The sequence below is a fragment of the Mytilus californianus genome, unplaced genomic scaffold (genome assembly GCF_021869535.1).
Source record: "Mytilus californianus isolate M0D057914Y unplaced genomic scaffold, xbMytCali1.0.p SCAF_5, whole genome shotgun sequence".
In the NCBI taxonomy this organism is placed as follows: domain Eukaryota; kingdom Metazoa; phylum Mollusca; class Bivalvia; order Mytilida; family Mytilidae; genus Mytilus; species Mytilus californianus.
The window spans coordinates 6,227,050-6,252,514 of NW_026262701.1; the positions used below are offsets into that span (position 1 = coordinate 6,227,050).

Here is a 25,465-nt window from a genome sequence, read left to right on the forward strand (position 1 = left end):
TGCCTCCTTTCAGATAATAGGGAAGAATGAAAAATACTTTCATTGTATTGATATTTAAAAAAAATGCATAAAAGTTTTGTTCGTTGTAATTAGCAAATGGAAAGACAAAATGTTGGATTGGGCATGAAATACTGTTTTCTTGTTTCATTTTATTTCATCGAATAAAATGGTTTGAAATATAGAATCACATTTTGTTTTCGATATGACGTAAACTCGAATACATCGTTATTAGTTAAATAACCTATACTAGAGTGTAACATACCTGGAAATTCATTCTAGTTGTACCATTTCATTTTTCACACACGATTCTACATCCAATATTTATTAAACGAAAAACACACATAAACCCTTAACATATATGCATAAATACTAGTTTTTTACTCCCCGAAATACTACTTAAAGACACAAATAAATATCCTTTCAATCCCACTACAAAAAAAAGACGTGCGTATCCAATGACTTCAAACATAAATCTGAATGAACTTTATTCAAGATCTTTTTATAGTTCTTATTCTACTGTTCATAAATACTTCGTAAATTGAGTAGATAGTCAGCTTGATCTTAAATTTTGCTTGCGGGTACAACACGGGGAAAATGAAAAGAAAACCATTACAAAATTAAAATAAAATTCTTTAAAATGTTATCATGGTTATAATCTAAAGATTCTTTTCTAATATTTAAGGTGTATTTTAAGTTAGCGAAAGTCCAAATAACTGTCCATTCCTGGGAAATAATGGGCGTCGGCCCTACGGGCCTCCGCTCCATTACTTCCCATGAATGGACAGTTGTTTGGACTTTCTCTATAACATCATGTACATATATACAACAGAGGCTGCGTGTTTAAACATACAAAATGAGTAGCAGTTTGATTATAGCAGGGCTCTATTCATTTATGATGTACAAGTACACAGTCACGTTTTATGACTTAACCTTTTCGAACAAAAAACATTAAAACCATTATCAAACCGCTGTTCTAATACGCGGCTTTTGTTGTAATTACTTTCTTTATCGTTGTCAAATGTTAGTGCTGTTCATTAGGAATGAATTTCCATGCAGTCGTTGTTGTAACTGACCTTTCAAATTTTAAAGTTGTAATAGTTTATACGTGTTATATTGTTCTTTCATTTGTCTTTGTTCTATTATTAATATTACTTTTACTGTTTGGTTTGATTTCTGTGATATCCATTTGACGTGGCTAGGTACTTATACATCCCGTTAATGTGTTTGTATTATCTTTCATTTTTGCTGGTGTGTTTTGTATATGCGTCTTTTTGTGTTTCTGTGGTTCTTATAACGTGACTCTGTACTTTAAAAGATCCCGTCATTATGTTATTATTCTATTATGTGTCATTATGTTATTGTTCTATTATAAATTTGAAAATACTTTGAACGACAAATTTATTTTACTCGCGTATTGGTAATAACCATATGTGGATTCTTAAAAATTCTAAAGAACTTCTGGACAATTTTAAATCTCGGTCTATTTCTGAAATTAATTCTAACATAACTTTTGATTTTTTAACCCTGTATACCAACATTCCCCATGTGAAATTATAAAATTGTTTTGAATAAACATTGAATGACAAAATTTCTTCTTATGTGACGTTTACATTTTCTGACGTCAGACACGCTAAGCAATGAATGTGGTTTTTAATTTGATAGATGCTTTTGTGCTTTTTTGTAAATAATTGTTTGTTTTGATATTTTAACACAGTGATGACTGCTGTACCCATATTTTGACTATTTTATTTATAATGTCTGTTTTGTTCACGCATCGTTGTAAATATAACGGAATTTGATGAGACTGTCGTACAAGTAAGAGGTTTAGCGCTATAAAACCAGATTCAATCCACCATTTTCTACATTTGAAAATGCCTGTACCAAGTCAGGAATATGACAGTTGTTGTCAATTCGTTTGATGCGTTTTGTCATTTGATTTTGCCATATGATTAAGGACTTTCCGATTGAATTTTCCTCGGAGTTCAGTATTTTTGTGATTTTACTTTTTATATCGCACATTACTATATTTATTTGAAGCATATCTATGCATTCTTTGTTGTAAATAGCTATACTGTAACGTTTTCTTAAGTTACGACTTGATAGAGTTTCTTAACTATTTTTATCTGACGATAGACACAAGTAAGGTACAAGACGTATCTCTTAAATCCTTCAAATTCAATGAAGGTATAAATGACATTAAAGCGTTATGAAAATGAACTATTTATTTTAACAGTAAAAATTTAATTTATGTAACAAATATTCAATAGACAATACTTTTAAACAATCTTACGCAAGCAAATAATACAGTAGAGATAACTCGATTTCGATTGTGAATTTTAATATTTGGTATTACATCTATCCTGGTGAGGGAAAATGAACAATAAAAAGTTGAGACACATTTACAGAGATTTAAAAGACTTTAATATACCTGTATATTGGTGTTTGTTCCTATGTACATGGACATGTGTGTTAACAATCTTAGAATAGCAACTGAAGCTTTGCTTAATTTTCTATAAAGCGCATCTACAGGTTTCAGATTAATCGCACTTCCTAGAACATGCCCTTTCTGGGTTCCGTCTTCACTACAACATATCAAATGTTATCTATTAATCCATTACAAAATAACACCAAAACAGATACATTGTAAGAGTTTTGTTTGCATTTTGTATTCACGTACATTTATAAATTAAACATGCCGGTCTTCTTAATTAAAAAATCTTTTATTGCCCTGAGTGTGAACTTTTACATCTATATGCAGTACTTGTTTATGGACTCATGTCCCATCAATACGATATTCAAAAGGCTACATTTCTTACATAAATGCTTGATAGAGGAATTTGTACTTAGTAACATGTACGATAGGTTTTGTATGTGGAGCATGTTCTGATAAATGTATTTTAGCACTCGAGATCATCCAAGGGTTTCGTGTTGCCTACATGTTCCCAGTCCTTAGGTTTCGATGTAGTGTTTTGTTGAATGTTATTTGTCTTCGGTTGTTTTCGCCTTTTTTGCCATGTTGTTGTCTGTTTAACTTATGAATATTGATTGTCACTTTGATATCTTTAGCCTCTTTTTTTATAAAACTGTATTGTGAACTTTAACTAAATTTTGCTAATGACAAACCAACGTATGACTATTTATATATAAAGCATCAAAACTCTGAAAATAATTCAAAAAAAGATTGCAACGAAATAGTCATTTCTCTAGACTGACTCATTATCAACGTTATGTTCGATGTTGCTAATGTTAATTTAAGTGTTGTGTTTCTGTTGTGTCGTTGTTCTCCTCTTATATTTTTGATGTGTTCCCTCAGTTTTAGTTTGTAACCCGGATTTGTTTTTTTCTCAATCGATTTATGAATTTCGAAGAGCGGTATACTACCGATGCCTTTATTTAACAAAAAAATCGATTTGCCCTTCACAGAAATGCAATAACGACAGCAGTTTTATTGCGGACTTTCCTGGTAACATACATCTTCACGGAGGAATAATGAGTTATTTTATTGTTTGTAAATATATTTTATAAATGTGTAGGCTTTATTTAAACATCTATGTCGTTTGTCTGCTAAGTACCAAATTAAACATCTTTGTCGTCTGTCTGCTAAGTACCAAATTAATCATCTATGTCGTCTGTCTGGTATGTACCGGATGTGACCTATTACCGAATATGACTGTTATACCGATTGTGAATTTGCATTGCTATGTGACGTGTCTCGGTATTTTGTACATTCAACATTGATGTATATATCTTTTATGTTTCTGTTATGGTTTCGGTTGAATAATGTGTTATGTATTATTGTTTGTGCTCTATTTCTGTCAAGTAGTTTTTTCATTTTAGCGATACATTTTTGAACATTGTCATAAAGCAGGAGGTTCGGCTAGCAATTAAACTAGGTTCAACCCACCATTTTTTCTTGAAAGATCCTGTACCAAGTTAGGAATATGGCAGTTGCTATTAAATAGTTCGTTTCTATGTATTTTGACGTTTTGGTTTTCTGTTACACTTCAGTGTTCCTGTTGTTCCTTTGTTTTCCTCTTATAGTTGAAGTGTTTCCCTCGATTTAAGCTTGCAATCCGGATTTGTTTTCTCTCAATAAATTTATGACTTTTAAACACCGGTATACTTCTGTTGCCTTTTTTTAAAGGTAAAAGATTAATATTTACAAATATACTTTTGACATTCTAACACCATATATAAAATGGAATCAAATTTTAACCAAACCCTGTATCGTTTATATTGTCAGCATTTAGTCGATGGCACTGGCCACCTATCTCTGCGCCACATTCTTGACAGGTACCAAGAGTATAAGCCCTTCCACACTAAAAATATAAGCAGTACTTTTCTTGCACTGAGGAATGCAGAAAAAACGTATCATGTTTTGATACATTCTAACATCAAAGTTATTCAGAAAGACATTTACACAAAAACAAGTAAACAAACACTGAACGAATAAGTTTGATTTATGACACAATACAAATGCAATTATAATAAAAAAAGATGTAGGACAGTGTCAAAAGGACAACTCTAACCTGGGACAAAATAGCATTAAATCGTTTACTCACACAGGTAGATTTAAATATGAGAACTTTGTTGTAAGAATACTGAAGTAAACATTTTTTTTTATGAAAAAAAATAAATGTGTTGTTCACGGTACAAAAACATTTGTTGTCAAACTAAATAATCATCAAAGGTGGTATATAGTATATATAGTGAGACGAGATATAACACAAAATAAGTAAACATTGATTTACAGAAATGTTATACAAATTGTGTCAACAGATCAAATTAATAAGAAAGTACGAATTGAGAGTACTTGCAGTTACTGAAAGCTAGTTAAAAGCAAACAAAAATAAAAAAAATAGGCATCAGAGACTAAAATCAACAAAAACCCATCCCAGGGATGTATTATTGTCACGTCATGGACAGTCAAAGAAGACATGACTTGTGCAATGCCAGCAGGATCGTTAGGATTTAGCCTCATAATACATATGTATCAGGTTATGAATAGATAAAGCAATGTTTAAATAGAAAAAAAAACGTTGGTGTTTATTTATACATCCAAAAAACTATTCGAAAAGAATACAAATTCAATCCACCATTTTCTACATAAGAAAATACATTTACAAAGTCAGGAATATGACAGTTTTTCTACATCAGAAAATACCTGTACAAAGTCAAGAATATGACAGTTTTTCTACATTAGAAAATACCTGTACAAAGTCAGGAATATGACGGTTTTTCTACATAAGAAATACCTGTACAAAGTCAGGAATATAACAGTTTTTGTACATCAGAAAATACCTGTACAAAGTCAGGAATATGACAGTTTTTCTACATCAGAAAATACCTGTACAAAGTCAGGAATATGACAGTTGATTTCCATTCGTTTGATGTGTTTCAGCTTTTGCATTTGCCTTTTGATTAGAGACTTTCCGTTTTCAATTTTCCTCGGAGGTCGTTTTTTTGTTATTTTTCGTTATAGTTATTTTTTATTTCCTTTATAACAAAACCCAATGAAACAATATTCAAAGATCTTATAACAATATTGAGTTTCCGGGAATCACATTTTTACAGGAACAGCCAAATTAAACAGTTAAATCTTTATCTATGAAAGAATTTGGAAAATGTTTTCATAAATTTATGGCAACGAAATCCCTGACGTAACAATGCAACAGTAATGGATTGATTACGTTCTTTAAAATCTTTGACACCACTATACACAAGGGCATACCATACGAGCTAGGATACTTCTGATAACTTATATAAACTCAAGTACAATAGTAACAATATTTCTTTACTTGGGAATAAACAGTGCACACATTTACAACACATGTATTCAAACACACAAAGTTAAAAAGCTTTAAAAACGTTTCTTTGTTTTCTCTATTCTTTATATCAAGATCAAACAAGAGGCTCTCAAGAGCCTGAGTCGCTCACCTGTATTTCAGAGGAGAAGATTTTTAAATGTAAGCAAACTTGCTGAATAAATTGTGTAAAATTGTCTTTAAAGGGCAATAACTCCTTAAGGGGTCAATTGACAATTTTGGTCATATTAACTTTTTTGTAGATCTTACTTTGCTAAACATTATTGCTGCTTACAGTTTATATATATCTATAATACTATTCAAAATAATAACAAAAAAATGCAAAATTTTGTTAAAACTACCAATTCGGTGGCAGCAACCCAACAATGGGTTGTTTAATTCGTCTGAAAATTTCATGGCCGATAGATCTTAACCAATTAAACAATTTTACCCCACGTCACATTTGCTCTAAAAGATTTAGTTTTTGAGATATAAGCCAAAAACTGCATTTGACCCTTATGTTCTATTTTTAGCCATGGCGGCCATGTTTGTCGATGGATACAAACTTCGGATACTATTTATAAACAAGATACCCTAAGAAACATTTGGTTAAAGTTTGAAGGTAATTGGCTCAGTAGTTTCAGAGGAGAAGATTTTTAAATGTTAGCAAACTTGATGAACAAATTGTGTAAAATTGTCTTTAAAGGGCAATTACTCCTTCAGGGGTCAATTGACAATTATGGTCGTATTAACTTTTTTGTAGATCTTACTATGCTGAACATTATTGCTGCTTACAGTTTATATATATCTATAATAATATTCAAAATAATAACAAAAAACTGCAAAATTTTGTTATAACTACCAATTTGGTGGCAGCAACCAAACAATGGGTTGTTTGATTCGTCTGAAAATTTCAGAGCTGATAGATCTTGACCAATTGAACAATTTTACACCAGTCAGATTTGCTCTAAAAGCTTTAGTTTTTGAGAAATAAGCCAAAAACTGCATTTGACCCCTATGTTCTATTTTTAGCCATGGCGGCCATGTTTGTCGATGGATCAAAACTTCGGATACAATTTATAAACTAGATACCCTAAGGAACATTAAGTTAACGTTTGAAGGTATTTGGCCCAGTAGTTTCAGAGGAGAAGTTTTTTGAAATAGTTTACGACGACAGACGACGACAGACGACGACGACGACAGACGACGACGACAGACGACGGACGACGACGGACGCCAAGTGATGGCATAAGCTCACATGGGGCCCTTCGGTCCCCGGTGAGCTAAAAAGTAAATATTTTTCTTTGATGCAGATATAAAGTTTTTCAATATGGAGATGTTATGAAAAAAATAGTAAAACAAAACGTATTCATCAGATTTTGATATAAAATTTTATGCATGTCTTGAATACATTTACAACATACTAGTCTTTATTCAAACATAGCATTTTGTTAGGGTCATACAATAGAAACCAGCTTGAACCCACTGATTCCCTGTTTTTAAGTCCATCAGCTGTATCAATTGACAATTTCATATCTGTTCGATAAGCAGTTAAACAGTATTCCATTTGTGATGGACAAGGTTTGTTTTAAATATGAATGTTCTGGAAAAAGTCTATGTGAACAAAATAAGTGTGTCTGTCGAAGAGCACAGCAAGTGTGTAACAGTTGATGCATGTCACCCAAATTTATCATGCAAATATAAGTAAATTGTAGTCTTAATATCAGTTCATATTCCTATTACTTATAATCAATGTACAATAGTTTTAACTAGTATTTTTTATTAAAAAAAATCATTTCACAATCATTGGTTTGTTTATTTTGAATTGAGAAAAACACATTTCTAATATCAAGTTTAAACTTGTAATCAGCGATTTTGTAAAATCCCTGGCAATATTTCCAGTGATTTTGTAAAATCCCCGGCAATATTTCCAGTGATTTTGTAAAATCCCTGAATTCAATGTTTTAAAAATCACTGAAACTGTTAGTGATTTTACAAAATCACTAATTATTCCAGGGATTTTATAAAATCCCTGATTTTACAAATTCACTGTAACATGAAAACACATGTACAGTTAAAGGAACATCGCCGTTTAAAAAAAAAATTGAAAAGAGAATGAAAAATCGTCTGTGTAAGATTTATTTAAAGTAAGTTCCTTTTGATAGATTTCGGAAGTTTATTTTGAGAACTCTAGATTATATAGCTAACAAATATAATCAAGATATTGTTCACATATTCATAGCATTTACACCACACTTCCCTATTGTATATTGGGGACCTGAAGCATGTATGATCATGAACACAGATTTCAATGATTATTAGTGGCATTTAAATATACTGTTCTTATAAAACAGTACAACCAGCATTATGTTGGTATTGCATATGCAATACAATGTCTCCCGTCACCAGTTACAGTGGATATTTTGAAAGCATCCGGTTGTTGTAAGAAAGGTCTTATTATTTAACAATTAACATTATAGTTAAGTGATTGATGTTGTTGCAAATTCCCGTATTACTAGTATACTAATATGGTTAGAATATTAATCTTAAATATAATTGTTTTTTACAACTGTCTGCCCATTCTATCAAAGAAATTATTTTCCTGAAAACTGATATCATCATAAAATCTAAAAACAAAAATACTGAACGGTCACATTGATGACATTGAACAGGCCCTTTCCAACGAAAATGGTGGAGTTATCCAGGTCTTGTAGCTAAATTTACCTAATGTAAGACAGCTGTGTATACTTCCGATATATTGGAACATTTGTGTGAACAACACAACTAAAAAATACTCAAGAAATTGTGTATGTCCAAAGACAAATAGCTCCCCGAAATTGAACTCAATTAGAATATACATTCAATTTTAACAGAAATAATTGTCTTTCAGTAAAATATACGGTATCTGATGCTGTCAGCTTTATATTCAATTTACAAATATTTAAAACACACATGGGAATAATTTTTGAAATATTGATCGTGAAGCTTTTGATTACTTCCATTGTTTTATAATATCTTTATCTTTTTTATATATTTTCCAATATCAACAAAGGACTTAGATATAAGTATATATATATGACTTAAGAATTCAAATCACTTAAAATAAGCCGAATCTGTTTTCTTCATGCTTAAATATTTACGCATTATTTTTATTAAAACGTAAAAGTGTGCTCTACAACCTTTTTTTTCTCTCTCTTAAATTATTGATTGTGAAAATTGCATATCAGACTTTTTCCCATAGTGATTTGTTTTAGTAGCATATCATTAAAACTTAACGCATTCAATCAAGATTTTTCATTTGAAGGATTTTACACTAATCACACTGTTTTTTTGTTTCCTATTCTGACATCGGACTCGGACTTCTCTTAAACTGAGTTTTACTGTGCGTACTGTTGTACGTTTGTTTTTTCTGCATTGGCTAGAGGTATAGGGGGAGGGTTGGGATCTCAAAAAACATGTTTAACCCCGCCGCATTTTTGCGCCTGTCCCAAGTCAGGAGCCTCTGGCCTTTGTAAGTCTTGTATCATTTTTAATTTTAGTTTCTTGTGTATAATTTGGAGTTTAGTATGACGTCCATTATCACTGAACTAGTATACATATGTGTTTAGGGGCCAGCTGAAGGACGCCTCCGGGTGCGGGAGTTTCTCGCTGCATTGAAGACCTATTGGTGGCCTTCGGCTGTTGTCTGCTCTATGGTCTGGTTGTTGTCTCTTTGACACATTCTCCATTTCCATTCTCAATTTTATGTTTAATGTTACTTTTAAATTTTGTGACGGATGATGCCTACAAAACAGAACATGCTTACCTTTTCGATGTAGTAGCCGATCCCGCTAAGGATTCTTGCGTTTTCAAATATTTTCATTTGAATGTAAGACGGTTTCATATATAACAATATAGAATACGTACGTATAATCAATACGTGGTATTAGAGGTTTCTCAACATCTTAAGAACGGACGGAACTCTACGAACGTATCGTTAGGGAGCAGTAATTTTGTTCAGTAACAAATTTCTACCGATATTGCAGTGTGTTTAAAGGCAACAGTAAGCAGTTTGATATTTGTTTGCAACCTTGTATTTCATAATTGTGGTTTAATAAACATTAGTGTTCCAATGTATTTTGTGTTGTTGAATGTTGCGTAATCTTACGTTGAGGTCCGTTTGTTTACATGTCGTATACATGGTATATGCGTTCGATTTATCTCCCTTATCCATTAAAAAAAGAACATTGTTTTTGTAATGTCGTTGTTAAAATAAAATTCCGCGCATCTGGTTTGCATTTGATTGATTGGTTGATGGATGTTTAACGTTCAGTGGCAAGTATTCCATGCATATCACGACGAGGTTAGCATTTGATAAAGGATTGAAAAGTAATTGAGATGACACAACTTTGATATGTTTCATTTATTATATCCACACGTCATTTTGATAACCCAGCACAAAAGTTCTACAACACAAGAAAATTGCCATCTTGGGTGACGGTACAACGAACCAATGACTCTAAATGTTTTCAATTCTTTTATTACATGTTCTACGTACACACGCCTGCTCTTGTGCAGTCTGTTAATTTTTTCCATGCGCCTTTTTTCCTTTGCATCTGCCCGAAAATCTCGGCGGCCTTAAATGGAACGATTAGAGGAAGAGTGTTTGGGTAAATGATTTTTCGGGCAGAAGCACTATACATCTCCAGCGCTTGACTTTAAATCTACAGCGCTAGACTTTACATCCCAGCGCGCATGACTTTAAAAAAACACAACTCTATATTTGCATGAGACCATCAGGACTCTGCATTAAAGAGATATAGACTAAGTATTCTGTCAGTGAACACAACTTTGAGAGTGAGGTAGATCATGAAAAGTTATTTTATGTTAGTATTATTAAAGATAAAAATCTCAGTAAAATATAAGTCACAGCTATGAGTTTAAGGATGTTCCATTTAAAGTTGTTAACTACATTTATTCAAGTATTACTGCAAAGGTAATGCGTGAATTTATAGGCCAAGCAAGACTAATATATCAGCAGTGCACATGATATTAGCTAGTTCTGAAAGTTCAAACAAAGTAGAGTAATCTTATCCTATCCGATTTTGTGGACGAATAACAAAAATTAAATTTTGAAAGTCACAAATAAATGACATTTTGTAACTTCATAACCAAAGGTAGTAAGAACGGTCTAATACAAACACTCGTTAACCATAACAATTTTTTCATATTTACTGATTCAGGTTAATACATGTATAAGTGTAAGCAAAGCAACTTTGATAAAAAAAATATATTAATAAAAACGGGTAAAGAGATAAGATGTCGTTTAAGACATTTTAATTTCTTTATTCATCCCCACATTTATTCGATAGTATTCAATAATAAATTTTAGGAACCACTCCTAACAGTAAGATAAGACGGCATGTTTTATGCTTTCTTGGATATACATATGTCGTTAACACCGCTATTTATTTATTTTTTTTTTGAATATTTTTTGGGAATCAGTTACAGAAATATAAAGGTGCACTCGATCTATCGTAAAGTAGTAGAGTTTTGTGTATTCTAATTAAAAGTATTAGTGCCACAGCACCAACAAAAAACACTGATAATCACGTAGTCATTAAAAGGTACATTTATTAAAAAATCATATGCCTAAAATAGATAGAAACAAATAGGAAATGTAAAAACAGAAAAAAATATAAACAATATGCCATAAAAGCTCAACGAAAACAATGAACAAGAAAACAAATCAAATTATATTTATACTAATATGTGTACGATAATAAAAGCATACACAAAAAGAATAAGAAAGGCAATGAAAACAAAACAAACCAAATACTGTACTTACATGTAGTCTAAATATTTCATATTCTTCGGCAAAACTCATTGTTAAATTAGATTTACTACTGTTTTGGTTGAATCGTTAATTGTATATTATATATTATATATATCAAGTTAATATAATATGTCTACAACTCAAAATGGTTTAAAAAAACCTGCATGTATATTTTTATGTAAAAGACATTTCTATGGGAAGTGCATAGCCGATAGTCCAATAGTATTAAATAAATGAATGTTCCCTCTTTTCTCGTGACGGCAAGTTACGTCAAGTTAGGGCGATTTTTGTTCGTTCGTAAGATGTTGAGAAACCTCTATTAAAGCGGATTAATAACTTGTATTGCTATCAATCTTTCTCCTTTAGAATATAACCCAATAGAGAGGAAAAATATCACGGATTGACTGAAAAAAAGTTTCAACAAAAGCTCATAAACATGTACTGCTTTCCTATATTGCAGTATGATCTCTATGTAAGAATACTCACATCACCAATGACATATGGATGGCCATTAGGACACCCTAAAACACACAAAAAATGCATAGTTTGAAGGCAGTAAATAGTTTCTACTTTCTTGAGATGTGTAGTCTATTCTTATAATCATACTGTAATTATTCTCTTCATAACTTTGCATGTGTCTACCTTTTGAATACCTTTTTTATATTTGAAGAAAAGCGAATAAATCTTGATCAATGACATTGGTTAACACAACAAAATATCTTTTATGCGTTTCCCTCAGTTTTAGTTTGTAACCCGGATTTGTTTTTATCTCTATCAATTTATGAGTTTCGAACAGCGGTATACTACTGTTGGCTTTACTTTTAACAAATCAAACCATTAAAACAATCTATTAGAATAATTTTCTCAAATGTTACAATTCTTGTACTGTCATTGGATGACAAATATTCGGCTTTGAGCGTCCCTGGTCAATTTTAAGGAAAGAGCAGAGGACGCATAAAACTTTAAAGTGTTGTTTTCATTAATGAAAGAAGACAAGTAATAACAATCAGTAAATGCAATGTAAAATTCACTCACTATAAAAGACAGGATATTCAGCAGTTCGGCCGGATTGCAGTGCCTTTATAACCATTACCTTTACATCCTGTAAATCGTCTTGTGGCATTGTCGGAAAGAATGAGTCCTTAAATGTGGTAAGAAATTAAATTTTGAATGAATTGATTGATTGAAAGCTGTTGCAATTTCCTAAATTACATATATATTCAAGGGGAAACATGCGTAGGACATTGGGTATATCCAACTCCATTCTGAGCCGTCCGACAGGTTGTGTAACATTTGGAACTAGATAGATACCAAATTTAAATTCCACAGGAAATCATGCTTTCTAATCAGCATTTGTCTCTAAATGCTTACTGCATTTGTCTCCTCAATGTGATCGTAGAAGTTTTTGAATAGGGGCTATTTTTATTATGTAGCGATCACGTTAAATACTCATCTATATCGTTCTCGCATCAACATATATAGATTAAGTATACAAAGCAACATAGTTTCTGTATATAAACCTTGAATATGACAACTTGGGGAAAAATCCACGTATAACTGCTCTGATAGATTTATAACGAAAAACAACTAAAATCGAGAACATGAGTTTCACGTTTACTACGTCTCAAATCACAAGGGAATATTTTCCCAATCTTAAATCTTAAGATTAAAGTTAAGAATCTAATCTATGATCTATCATTTACCAATTGCGACACTTGTACATGTACCAAGTGATGTCTGTCGTTGTTGCGTCGTTTGGTATGTGTTGTCTCTGTTTGTAAATCTGGAGACACATTTGTTAGACCATACATATTTCGTCGATTTCAGTCTCATTTGGGACTTTCGGCTGTACTTTCAAATTAAAGATGATAGATCTACTTTCAATCACCTACTTTGTTGGTCTAAGATATGTGAACTTTGAAAGATATAGTTATCAGAAAAAATGGGAATATGCGTAGATTGGAGGTATTGTGTTTCTTTGTTTATATGTCTTTCTTTGGTTGATGTAGCCTTTTGTTATGTGTTGTATTTGTGTTGACTTCTGTTATTCGTTTAAAGTATAAAGCCGGTGCCATAATGTGCTGATATAAAAAAGAAGATGTGGTATGATTGCCAATGAGACAACTCTCCACAAGAGACCAAATGACACAGAAATTAACAACTATAGGTCACCGTACGGCAATCAACAATGAGCAAAACCCATATCGCATAGTCAGCAATAAAAGGCCCCGAAATGACAATGTAAAACAATTCCTTAGTTTTCTTCAATATATCCCACCCAAACTCGATCTCAACTGTCCTAATAACTTTATACTTTGTTTATAATTTTTCTAATTGCTTAACTTTCACTTTACAACAGTGACTTAATAACGTTGATATTAGCAAATCACCGAACAGCATTGAACAACGAGAGAAAAAAAAACACCACATAAAATTCTATTGAAATCCATGTGTCTGATTTAATAATTAACTATGTTGTTTTTCATTTTTTTATTTGCCATGGCATTGCCACTTTATAAACGACTTGTATGTTTAGATTTACTTTGGTATATATTGTTTTGTTTCATTAATGCTAAACGACTATTAACAAAAATTGTTTTAGACGCAGGTTACATCATTTTACTTTGTTTTAATGTCTTACTTGTTTTCGGATTTACTTACCAACATACTATGTGGATTAAGTGCTATTTTGTGGAGTGGTGTAAGTAGACTAGATTTCCCCGGAATCTCTAACATCAATATCATGTAATGCGTTAGGAGACAAAACATGCTTTGTTCAGCAAGAGTCATTCCGTTGGTAATGTTCCCCCTTGATATCCATATTGAATTGCCAAATAATTTGTTAACTAAACTCTGAAATTTAGAATAATGTATTGTACGATTCCCATCTAAATAGAAACAGTTCTGAACATATGAATAGATGAAATCCATTCTTTTAATCTTTTTATCTAATTTATAAGATATATGTTGTGTACTTAGCTTTTATTGTTTTTTAATAACTTTTTAATATTCGTTAATTGGGATGTTTGGTAAAATTATTTTTTTGCGCTAATGCAATGCTAAAATTTTGGTTTGTCATAATTTTTAACTCTGTATCTCCATTTGAGTTTTTTTATATAGTCCGATATAACGAAAGAATTTGTATGAATTTCATATTTTTTTAATTTGAATTAATGCTGACGACTGCATAATCAATTATCACTGAACTTTACGTATTAGTTTTTACATTTCGCATTTGTGTACAAGATTTTAATATGGGATTTTGCTTTTGCTTTGTATTAATACCTTGACGTACTATACCTTATTCTTTATTATGGCATGATTTTTCAAATATCCTCTTAAATATGATGTGCCCTGAAAATATATGAGTAAAGGTAAAAATAAATTTTCTTTGTTCAGATATATAACAACTGACAAAGTAATAACTGTGAATTGCTCTCTGTAGATTATGACGAATTAAATAATATACTATTGCCAGAAACACCCGAAGGCGTTTTGTGAGCTTTAAATAATTTATTGATGTTATGATGAAGAAGGTGGAAAGGACGGCCGACTTTTTGGTTTTGGTATAATGTTTTAGTTTGTTGACTAATTGAATGTAGTTTACAACGACTGCTTTCAGGGCCAGGTTGGTCAACTGTAAAGCTACGATGATGAAGTACTGGTCGAAGAGCCTCGGACACAGTATTGATACTCATCGGAAGAACAATCAGGACCAATCTCGTGAGACAGTGAAATATAGGTTCATTATCTAACACCTCGGATACAGGCCCACAGATGTCAGTCGGCATAACACCCCCGTCGATAATGGGTTTTTAGAGTGTATACTGACACGAACATTTACACCAAGTAAATTGTAGACTGAAGATAGTTGGATTGGTTTCTGTCAATTGTTTGTTATCACAAGTTGTGGAACTGTTAACAAAAAAAAATTTACTTATAAAATAAACAAGAAGCTCTCAAGAGCCTAAATCGCTCACCTGTTAGTTTTTTTGCTTAAATCTTTCATCAATGATTATTTTTTTCGTTTCAATATATATAAATAGGTGGCTTGAAAATGCCATTTAAATGTTCATTGTATCTCTCATATTTTCTTCAAAAGCAAATAAATGCATTTAACCCATATGTTCCATTTTAGCCGTAGTGTCTATATTTCTTGACGTACAAGAAAATAAAATACAAATTTTATAGATTCATTTGAGAAGATTTTTGAAGTTAAAAAACATAAACAACTTGTGTAAAATTGTCCTTAAAGGGAAATAACTCCTTAAGACGTCAATTGACTTTTTTGTAGATCTTACTTTGCTGAACAATTTTGCTATTTACAGTTTATCTTTATCTTTTATAATATTCAAGATAATAACCAAAAACTACAAAATTTCCTTAAAATAACCAATTTAGTGGCAGCAACCCAATAATTCAGGGCTGATAGATCTTGACCTTTTGAACATTTTTACCACATTTCAGATTTGGTCTAAATACTTCAATCCTGAGATTTAACTGCATTTAACCCCTATGTTCTATTTTTAGCCATGGCGGCCATGTTTGTCGATTGATCAAAACTTCGGATACAATTTATAAACTAGATACCCTAAAGAACATTAACTTAAAGTTTGAAGATATTTGGCTTAGAAGTTTCAGAGGAGAAGATTTTTGAAATAGTTTACGACAACAGACGACGACAGAACACGGACGACGACGGACGCCAAGTGATGGTATAAGCTCACATGGGGCCCTTCGGGCCCCGGTGAGCTAAAAATTGGAAAATGGTGTTAGCAAAAAATCATGTCTTAATCTGTATACTTTTAAACAGTTTAAACCAACTCGACTAGTGAAGTGTAAACATTTTCAAATGATAATTATAATTATTATATAGAATTTCGCCCTTTTTAATGTGTAATACCACAAAAATGTATGAGTTAAGTTTATATGACTGTAAAAGAATAATTGGTGAAGAAATAAAATCTTATAGTGGTGCACTTCTTTTTTTGCTACTGCCCTTAGAAAGAACAACATTTTGATGATTTTCCCATTTTTCATTATTTTTTTACCTATTTATGGACTATTATCTTGAAGAAAAAAAATCACAGTCCAAATAAAGGCAACAGTAGTATACCGCTGTTCGAAACTCATAAATCGATCGAGATAAAAACAAATCCGGGTTATAAACTAAAACTGAGGGAAACGCATCAAATATAAGAGGAGAACAACGACACAACAAAAACACAACATTAAAATGTAACACACACAGAAACGAACTATAATATAACAATGGCCATTTTTCCTGACTTGGTACAGGACATTTTAACTTCAACTGTTTCGGTACTTATACATCCCTCGGATTTCAAATGTTTGGCTTTTAGCGTTCCTGATGAAGGTAAATCCAGAAAAGCGCTTCGGACGCATGAAATTATTTAACGTGTTGTTTTCAATTTTTTACATCACTGGGTCGATACCTCTGCTGATGGATTATCAGTCCCCGAGGGTATCATCTGCTCAGTAGTCAGTACTTCGGTACTGACATGATTTATAACAAACCTTTCTAAAATTGTCCGTTGTTAAATTTTAAAATTATAAAGAAACTAAGGTTTCAACTCCCTCAGGCAAAGTTGAACTTAGATGAATTTGGCTATTTGTTTTAGGTATTTTTGTCATATAGCTCTTCAACTGTTTCGGTACTTATACATCCCTCGCATTTCAAATGTTTGGCTTTGAGCGTTCCTGATGAAGGTAAATCCAGAAAAGCGCTTCGGACGCATGAAATTATTAAACGTGTTGTTTTCAATTTTTTACATCACTGGGTCGATACCTCTGCTGGTGGACTATCAGCCCCCGAGGGTATCATCTGCTCAGTAGTCAGTACTTCGGTACTGACATGATTTATAACAAACCTTTCTAAAATTGTCCGTTGTCAAATTTTAAAATTATAAAGAAACTAAGGTTTCAACTCCCTCAGGCAAATTTGACCTTAGATGAATTTGGCTATTTGTTTTAGGTATTTTTGTCATATAGCTCTTCAACTGTTTCGGTACTTATACATCCCTCGCATTTCAAATATTTGGCTTTGAGCGTTCCTGATGAAGGTAAATCCAGAAAAGCGCTTCGGACGCATGAAATTATTAAACGTGTTGTTTTCAATTTTTTACATCACTGGGTCGATACCTCTGCTGGTGGACTATCAGCCCCCGAGGGTATCATCTGCTCAGTAGTCAGTACTTCGGTACTGACATGATTTATAACAAACCTTTCTAAAATTGTCCGTTGTTAAATTTTAAAATTATAAAGAAACTAAGGTTTCAACTCCCTCAGGCAAAGTTGACCTTAGATGAATTTGGCTATTTGTTTTAGGTATTTTTGTCATATAGCTCTTCAACTGTTTCGGTACTTATACATCCCTCGCATTTCAAATGTTTGGCTTTGAGCGTTCCTGATGAAGGTAAATCCAGAAAAGCGCTTCGGACGCATGAAATTATTAAACGTGTTGTTTTCAATTTTTTACATCACTGGGTCGATACCTCTGCTGGTGGACTATCAGTCCCCGAGGGTATCATCTGCTCAGTAGTCAGTACTTCGGTACTGACATGATTTATAACAAACCTTTCTAAAATTGTCCGTTGTTAAATTTTAAAATTATAAAGAAACTAAGGTTTCAACTCCCTCAGGCAAAGTTGACCTTAGATGAATTTGGCTATTTGTTTTAGGTATTTTTGTCATATAGCTCTTCAACTGTTTCGGTACTTATACATCCCTCGGATTTCAAATATTTGGCTTTGAGCGTTCCTGATGAAGGTAAATCCAGAAAAGCGCTTCGGACGCATGAAATTATTAAACGTGTTGTTTTCAATTTTTTAAGAAACAAATGGTGGGTCGAGCTGGTTTTGTGGCATGCCAAACCTCCCGCTTTTATGGCAACGTCAAACACAACACCAAAACGACAACATCACATGCCAGGACCACAATACAAATAAATGGGAGAACATATAGGACAAAGAAACACACGAAGAAAAGCTAACAAAAGGTACTAGGCTTAAAATTCAATACGCCAGACGTGCGTCTCGTCCACACAAGACCAACCAGTGACGCTCAGATGAAAAAAGTTTGAAAGCCAAAACAAGTACAAAGCTGAAGAGCAAAACCAAAACTTCCAAAAAGTTGCGCCTAACACGGCCAGGGTTTTCTGCCAGGGACAAGAACATCCTTATTACTTAGAATAATTTATAATTTTGCAAACAGTAAATTTTATAAAATGACTATATAATATATATGCATGATAAAACCGAAGTGGTGACTAACTTCAGAATAAAAACGGATACATTACATAAAACAACTTAATCCAACACATAAAAATACACAGCCGAGTTAGCCAAAGCCTCAACACACAAAGTGACGTTACATTTGAAATTCTAAAAAAACACACAAACTGACGTCACATTTAAATTTGTAAAAAAATTCCCAAAAAAAGATAAGATTAGGATTGATTCAAGATTAGATTTGTAATACTGACATGACATGTATTAATAACAATGAAAATTACAATACTTATTAATATCAAATTGTGGTAGTAATTAGATAATTAATTTTATTATCTAGCTATGTCGGTGTTTCTTCTGAATCAAACTGTAAACCAAATATATCGTATAAATTTCGTTGAACCAAAGTAAAATCTAATAAATGAAGGGGGTGATTAATTGTCTTTACCATAACACACGAATATAACAGAAAAGATGTTAAGACATTTGACAAAATCCGAAGAGAATAACAAATATAAAATCAAAATTAAATACATGAATTTGGGATAGAAAAGTACCGTGACACGTCTTATAGCAATGCGGTTTCACACTCAGCAAAACAGTCACAATCGGGAATAAGTCACGTTTGGTAATTAAAAGATCAGACGACGTAATGACAAACCACAATCTAACACGTGGTAAAAATGTCCTTAGTTAGTTTGGACAAAGCCATATCGTATGGATCAACCAATTCGTGATGGTGTCTGTAAAATTTACGGAGTGTCATTTTTAATCTGTCCTCCTCATAACTTTGTTGGAGCAGTTTCTGCGTAAGGAGCACACTCCTGTTTATGAAGTCCGTATAGTGTGAACAAGCACGAGAATAACGTATCAATTGAGATATGTAAACACCATACGAAGGGGCAGAGGGTATGTTACTGCTGAGAAATGGGAAATTGATAATTGGGAAGTTGATATCGTCCCGTTTATCATAGATTTTCGTGTGAAGTCGTCCATCTGTGTCAATATTGAGGAAAAGATCAAGGTATGAAGCAGTCCTTCTAGTATCAGTAGTATCCTTAATTTCAAGTTCACTGGGATATATGAGATGTAAGTATTGGCTGAAATATGGGGTATTCAATGATAGAACATCATCAATATATCGGAAAAAGTAAAATTAAAGAATTTCGCAAGGTGCTTTTTCTTTTTGTCTTTTAGAAGGTTGTGAATTAATTCTGCTTCATACGAGTACAAAAACAAATCGGCTTGTAGGGGTGCACAATTAGTTCCCATTGGAATACCGACTGTCTGTTGAAATATAAATCCTCCAAACTCAACAAATATATTGTCGATCAAAAAATCCAGCATTTTGATAATATCATCTTCGGTATATTTTCTGGTAGATTCAGTGTGGTTTTTCACAAAATATGAATTATTGTAACCCAAAACAAGAAATTTGTATCTACGATTCCATATTTATAGAAAAAGCTCTGTTTAATGAGATGGTGAAGTCGATCTTTCAACTGAGCATGGGGAATAGTAGTGTAAAGCGTAGAAAAATCAAAAGTCTTTATGTTGCTGCAAAATTGCAAAGATTGTGATCGAAGATTAAGCAGTAGATCTTTCGAATTTTTGAGAATCAACATCTGGTTAACACCACTGGTAGAATATATCTCATCACACTATTTTTGAAGCCCATCTTTAACTGTAGAAAGAATAGTAGTCAGTACTTTAGAAAGATGTTTAGTCAAACATGTTGATGACCCAGCTATGTATCGTTCTTTATATGGAGATTTGTGTAGTTTTGGTATCCAGTATAATGATGGTAAATTTTTCCTCGTTTTCTTTGATGTTGATACCAAAAGAAAGAAGGACAGATTTGTGATTTTGTAAAATTTCGTCCTTGGTAAATGATGTTAAAGAATATGTAGGGTTACCAGTAGTTTTATTTATTCCAAGCTCTGTTGTGAGACATTGCAAATAATGGTTTTTACATATGAAGACAATATTATTGGAGGCTTTATCTGCTGGAACAACGACATATTTGTCATGCAAAGAGGATAAAGCATCCACAACATCCTGATTTTTGAAAGGGTTAGTAACTCTTGTGCTCATATTGCATCGTAGTTTTTGAATGCGCTTCTGAATGCATGATCGAATAGCTTTGATCCATTCAGACAAAGTGTCCAGTTCTGGTTCGTCTGGTTCGCGCTTTACCCATTTTCTTGCATAGTCCTCTACTGCATCCATCAGTAACTTGAAATTCTTTTTCCAGTTGATGGATTGGGGAATTCTATATTTTGGTCCCTTGGCTAACAACTCTCTTAGTTGTTCATTGGTAACGATGCCAAGGTCACCAGTAATAACATGACCAGCTGAACTATACTTGTATTGTGACGATGCACATGAGCAATCCGGAGGCTTGGATTTCACATCTTTGAGGTTAAAGGCCTCCAAAACTCTCTTGTGGTTGAAAATCTTGGATGCAATAGACTTGGTGTAAGTATAAGAAATAACAGGTGTAGCTTTATTTTTGAAGTAATCAGGTATAGTTTTTTGTACAGATTTCTGATGGAAAATATTGCTAATATTTACAGCATCTAAACCTTTATTGGCGAATTCTACCTTAAAAAAATTACGTTTTTCCTCATTTTTGGATGTAGTCGATACGGGTTTGAATAGTCTATGGTTAGCAATGTCCATGATTATTGCAACTAATCTATACAAAACAGAACGAGAATCAGTAACGGAAGTATTTTGGGCCTCTTGAAATAGTAAAACAAGTTTTGACAATGGAATGGAGTATAATTTAGTTCTGATATGATGAATTCCTAAAGGTTTTTCCAACATATTTTCAATAAAGATGAAGTGGATCAATCTGAATAAATATAATATAGGTTGGTGTTAAAATAAGAAAGTTTTATCATACTTAAGTCTTTTTGTGTCAAATTGACCATGCTGTCAATTTTATAAATTAGTGATTTTCACTGTTTTAAGAACAAAATGTTTATTATTTCAACTGCTTTATCATAAATGATTGAAAAAATAAATATCTAAGAAATTCGAAAAGAAAAAAAGTGATACGGTATGAACATTTGTACAATGTCATGTTTCTGGTAAAAAAAAGTGTTTACCCCTCATTTTCTCATTTTTGGCTAAGAAGATTGACTTGATTGATAATAACATTTAAAAAAATATATTACTCAAAAACTTCTTTGTAAATTCACATTGTTTCATTGAGCTAAGTTTTTTTTAACATTTTTTAAATTCATTGATATTTTCCACTTGCATCACATGTTTTGGAACTGATTCCAGAACGACATTTTCACGAAACTGAAACGTCGTGCAGAAAAATACATCCTTAATTCTGTTTTTTAACTGCGAAAATTACTCAATAAACTTATTAGAATTTGAAGTTCTGTCAAATGAATGTATAATAATACATGTAAAATAAGGAGTAACTAAGAAACTAATTTATATCAAGAATAAATCACCAAATAGACATAAATTCCAGAGCTCACTTATTGTCTAAAGTTATGTTTGGCAATAGGTTGAATAATCATCATCAGATTTCAGGAAATAAGCTTAATGTCTGAAAATTTTAGGCAATTACTTAATGTCTATGCGTTAGATTATTGCCTAGGATTTTAGTTAAATGCCTTATTTCACTTATTGCCGCTAACAGAAATACCAATTAATCTTATCAAGAATTGTGCAAAACTGGAAATGATTATTTCAACCAAATGACTTTGAAAATACAGAATTTAATTTGCAGTGGAAGTAAAACACATTTCTATTTACCACACATTAAAGAAAAAAATCATATTTTCAACAACTGTATGTCCAGTACATCATAAGTAATAAATGTTTTAATCTAATACTGTCGATTGTCTCTGCTTAAATTAGGTTGCAAATTAAACACTCCAATACCAGCACACTTGTTATTTTGAATTATAACATTTATTAATTCAGAACACCTTTTGAAACGGATGACCAACAGTTTCAATGTTCACACACAAGATGGAGGTTTAGCTAGCTTTAAAACCAGGTTTAATCCACCATTTTCTTTTCTACATAAGAAAATGCCTGTACCAATTCAGGAATATGACAGTTGTTATCTAATCGCTTGATGTGTTTGGGCTTTTGATTTTGATAAGGGACTTTCCTTTTTGAGTTTTCCTCGGAGTTCAGTATTTTGATTTTTAATTTTTAACTGGGCCTTAACCATGTCACTTTATTTCAATGGTAAATTTAAAAAGAATTAATTCTTATTGATTCAAAACTCAGGCTTAATGTGATATGTTTTATGTGGAGCAGGATCTGCTTCCCCTTCCGGAGCACCTGAGATCACCCCCAGTTTTTGGTGGGGTTCGTGTTGCTTAGTCTTTGGTTTTCTATGTTGTGTCATCTGCACTATTATTTGTCTGTTTGTCTTTTTATTTTTGGCCATGGCGTTGTCAGTTTGTTTTCGATCTATGAGTTTGACTGTCCCTCTGGTATCTTTCGTCCCTCTTTTTTTGAATAGGTAAACTTATGAGGAGATAGAATGAACACTTTACACATAAAAAATTATCACTTGTAATCAAAAGAAGCACGATTTTTGTTGAATAATACAATATGCTCATATCTAACTATGAGAGCTATATGGGAATCTTTCCATGTCTTGGACACCAACTGGTATATTTTGTTTTGATAATACAACTGTATTTATCTTAGGAGTGAAAACATCATTAAGTAGTGTTTCATATGGTTTCAACTATTTGAATTCGTTTTTAATGCTGCAATTATAAATACAGAATATTCTTTTGACTATGTTTACTAATGCAAGTTACCATAGCCTTTGGTCTGGAAGTCAAAAACAAATTCTGCTAAGGTAAAAGCAAGTTACTTATCAATATGATGACTATATTTGTACTAAAACTAACCTTTTCAGAAAAAACCTGTTGACTTTTAATATTCTTCAGGCAAATCTCTCTATGCAATGCAAGTAGTAATTGTACTCTTTTTTGCCATCCACAGTTTCCTTTCTGCAAATTTAATGGAAATTAATTTCATTTGTTTAATCATTTTCGAATAGAAAAATTAAATAGACAACACTTTTTAAAAAAAACATTAAACACCCAACGCGCTTTTCTGGATTTATCTTCATCAAGAAGTCCAATATTTCAAAGGCAAGGATGTGTAACAACCGAAACAGTTGGAGAGAAACATTTGTATATGACCAGAATACAATAAAAGCCATGTCTATCTAAGGTCAGCTTTGCTTGACATGATGATTAGATATAATGAAAAAACATAGATATAAGAAGATGTGGTATGAGTGCCAATGCAATGAGACAACCCTCCATCCAAGTCATGCTTTGTAAAAGTTAACCAGTATAGGTCAAAGTACGGTCTTTAACACAAAGCCTTGGCTCACACCAAACAGCAAACTTTAAAGGGCCCAAAAATGACTAGTGTAAAACCATTCAAACGGGAAAACCAACGGTCTATATTATATAAAAAACGAGAAAAACATTGAAATACAGAAAAGCGCTTCGGACGCATTAAATTAATATACGTGTTGTTTTCAATTTTTTATGAACCATATCAACAAACGACAACCACTTAACATCAAGTTTCTGACTCAAGACAGGTGCAAATAAATGCAGCGGGTTTAAACGTTTTAATAGGTACCATTAACTACAACAATAGTGTAACATCACAAAATAGAAAAACACACTATAAAAGAGGGGCAAAAGATACCAGAGGGACAGTCATACTCATAGATCAAAAACATAAACTGACAACACCACGACTAAAGAATAAAAAGACAAACAAACAAACAATAGTACAAAAGAAACAACATAGAAAACCAAAGACTAAGAACCACGAACCCCACCAACAACTGGGGGTAATCTAAAATATAAATTGAAATGGCTTAACTCAATCAAAAGACACATGAAAACAAACAAGTGAATATACACAGAAGGAATAAATTTGATCTATGACACAATGTAAATACACAATTAATAAAATAAGGGGGAGATAAAAAAAACAATTTTAGAAATTCAACCATATCCTTGATTAAAAAAGCTGCCATATACCAGATAAAACGATGTAAACCTTAATTAAATGCCGCATAATAATAGTGTATACAGGTAAATGAAAATAATTTTGTAGAGTACTGGAGAACGGAAATATTTTTTACAAAATAAATAATGTTGTTGTTCATAGTACGAGTGCAGGAGTGAAAAGTTATACCAAACAATTATCAAAGCTGGTATAATTAAATTACAAAAAGAGAGAGGAGATGTAACTTTAAAAAAAGTAAATAATCAACGACAAAAAGCATTACAATTGTATCAACAGGTCAACTTAACACGAAAGTAGGATTTGAGATTACTCGCAGTTACTGAAAGCTAGTTGAAAGCCAAAAACAATTAATAATTAAAAATATCATGCATCAAAGACTAAAATCAACTAAATTACATCATCAGGGATTTAGTATGTTAACGTCATGGACAGTGAAAGAAGACAAAACTTGTGTAATGCCAAAAATAAAGTATCGACAGGCTGTATATAAAAAAAGAATGTGAGTGTATAACCCGGATTTGTTTTCTCTCAAACGATTTATT

At 32.2% G+C, this 25,465-nt stretch overlaps 1 protein-coding gene across 1 annotated transcript in view; it reads right to left on the bottom strand.

The window, feature by feature from the left end:
• The window catches only part of LOC127701800 (E3 ubiquitin-protein ligase RNF213-like), a 195,587-nt gene that overhangs the window by 19,345 nt on the left and 150,777 nt on the right, over positions 1-25,465 (bottom strand). The window lies entirely within an intron of this gene.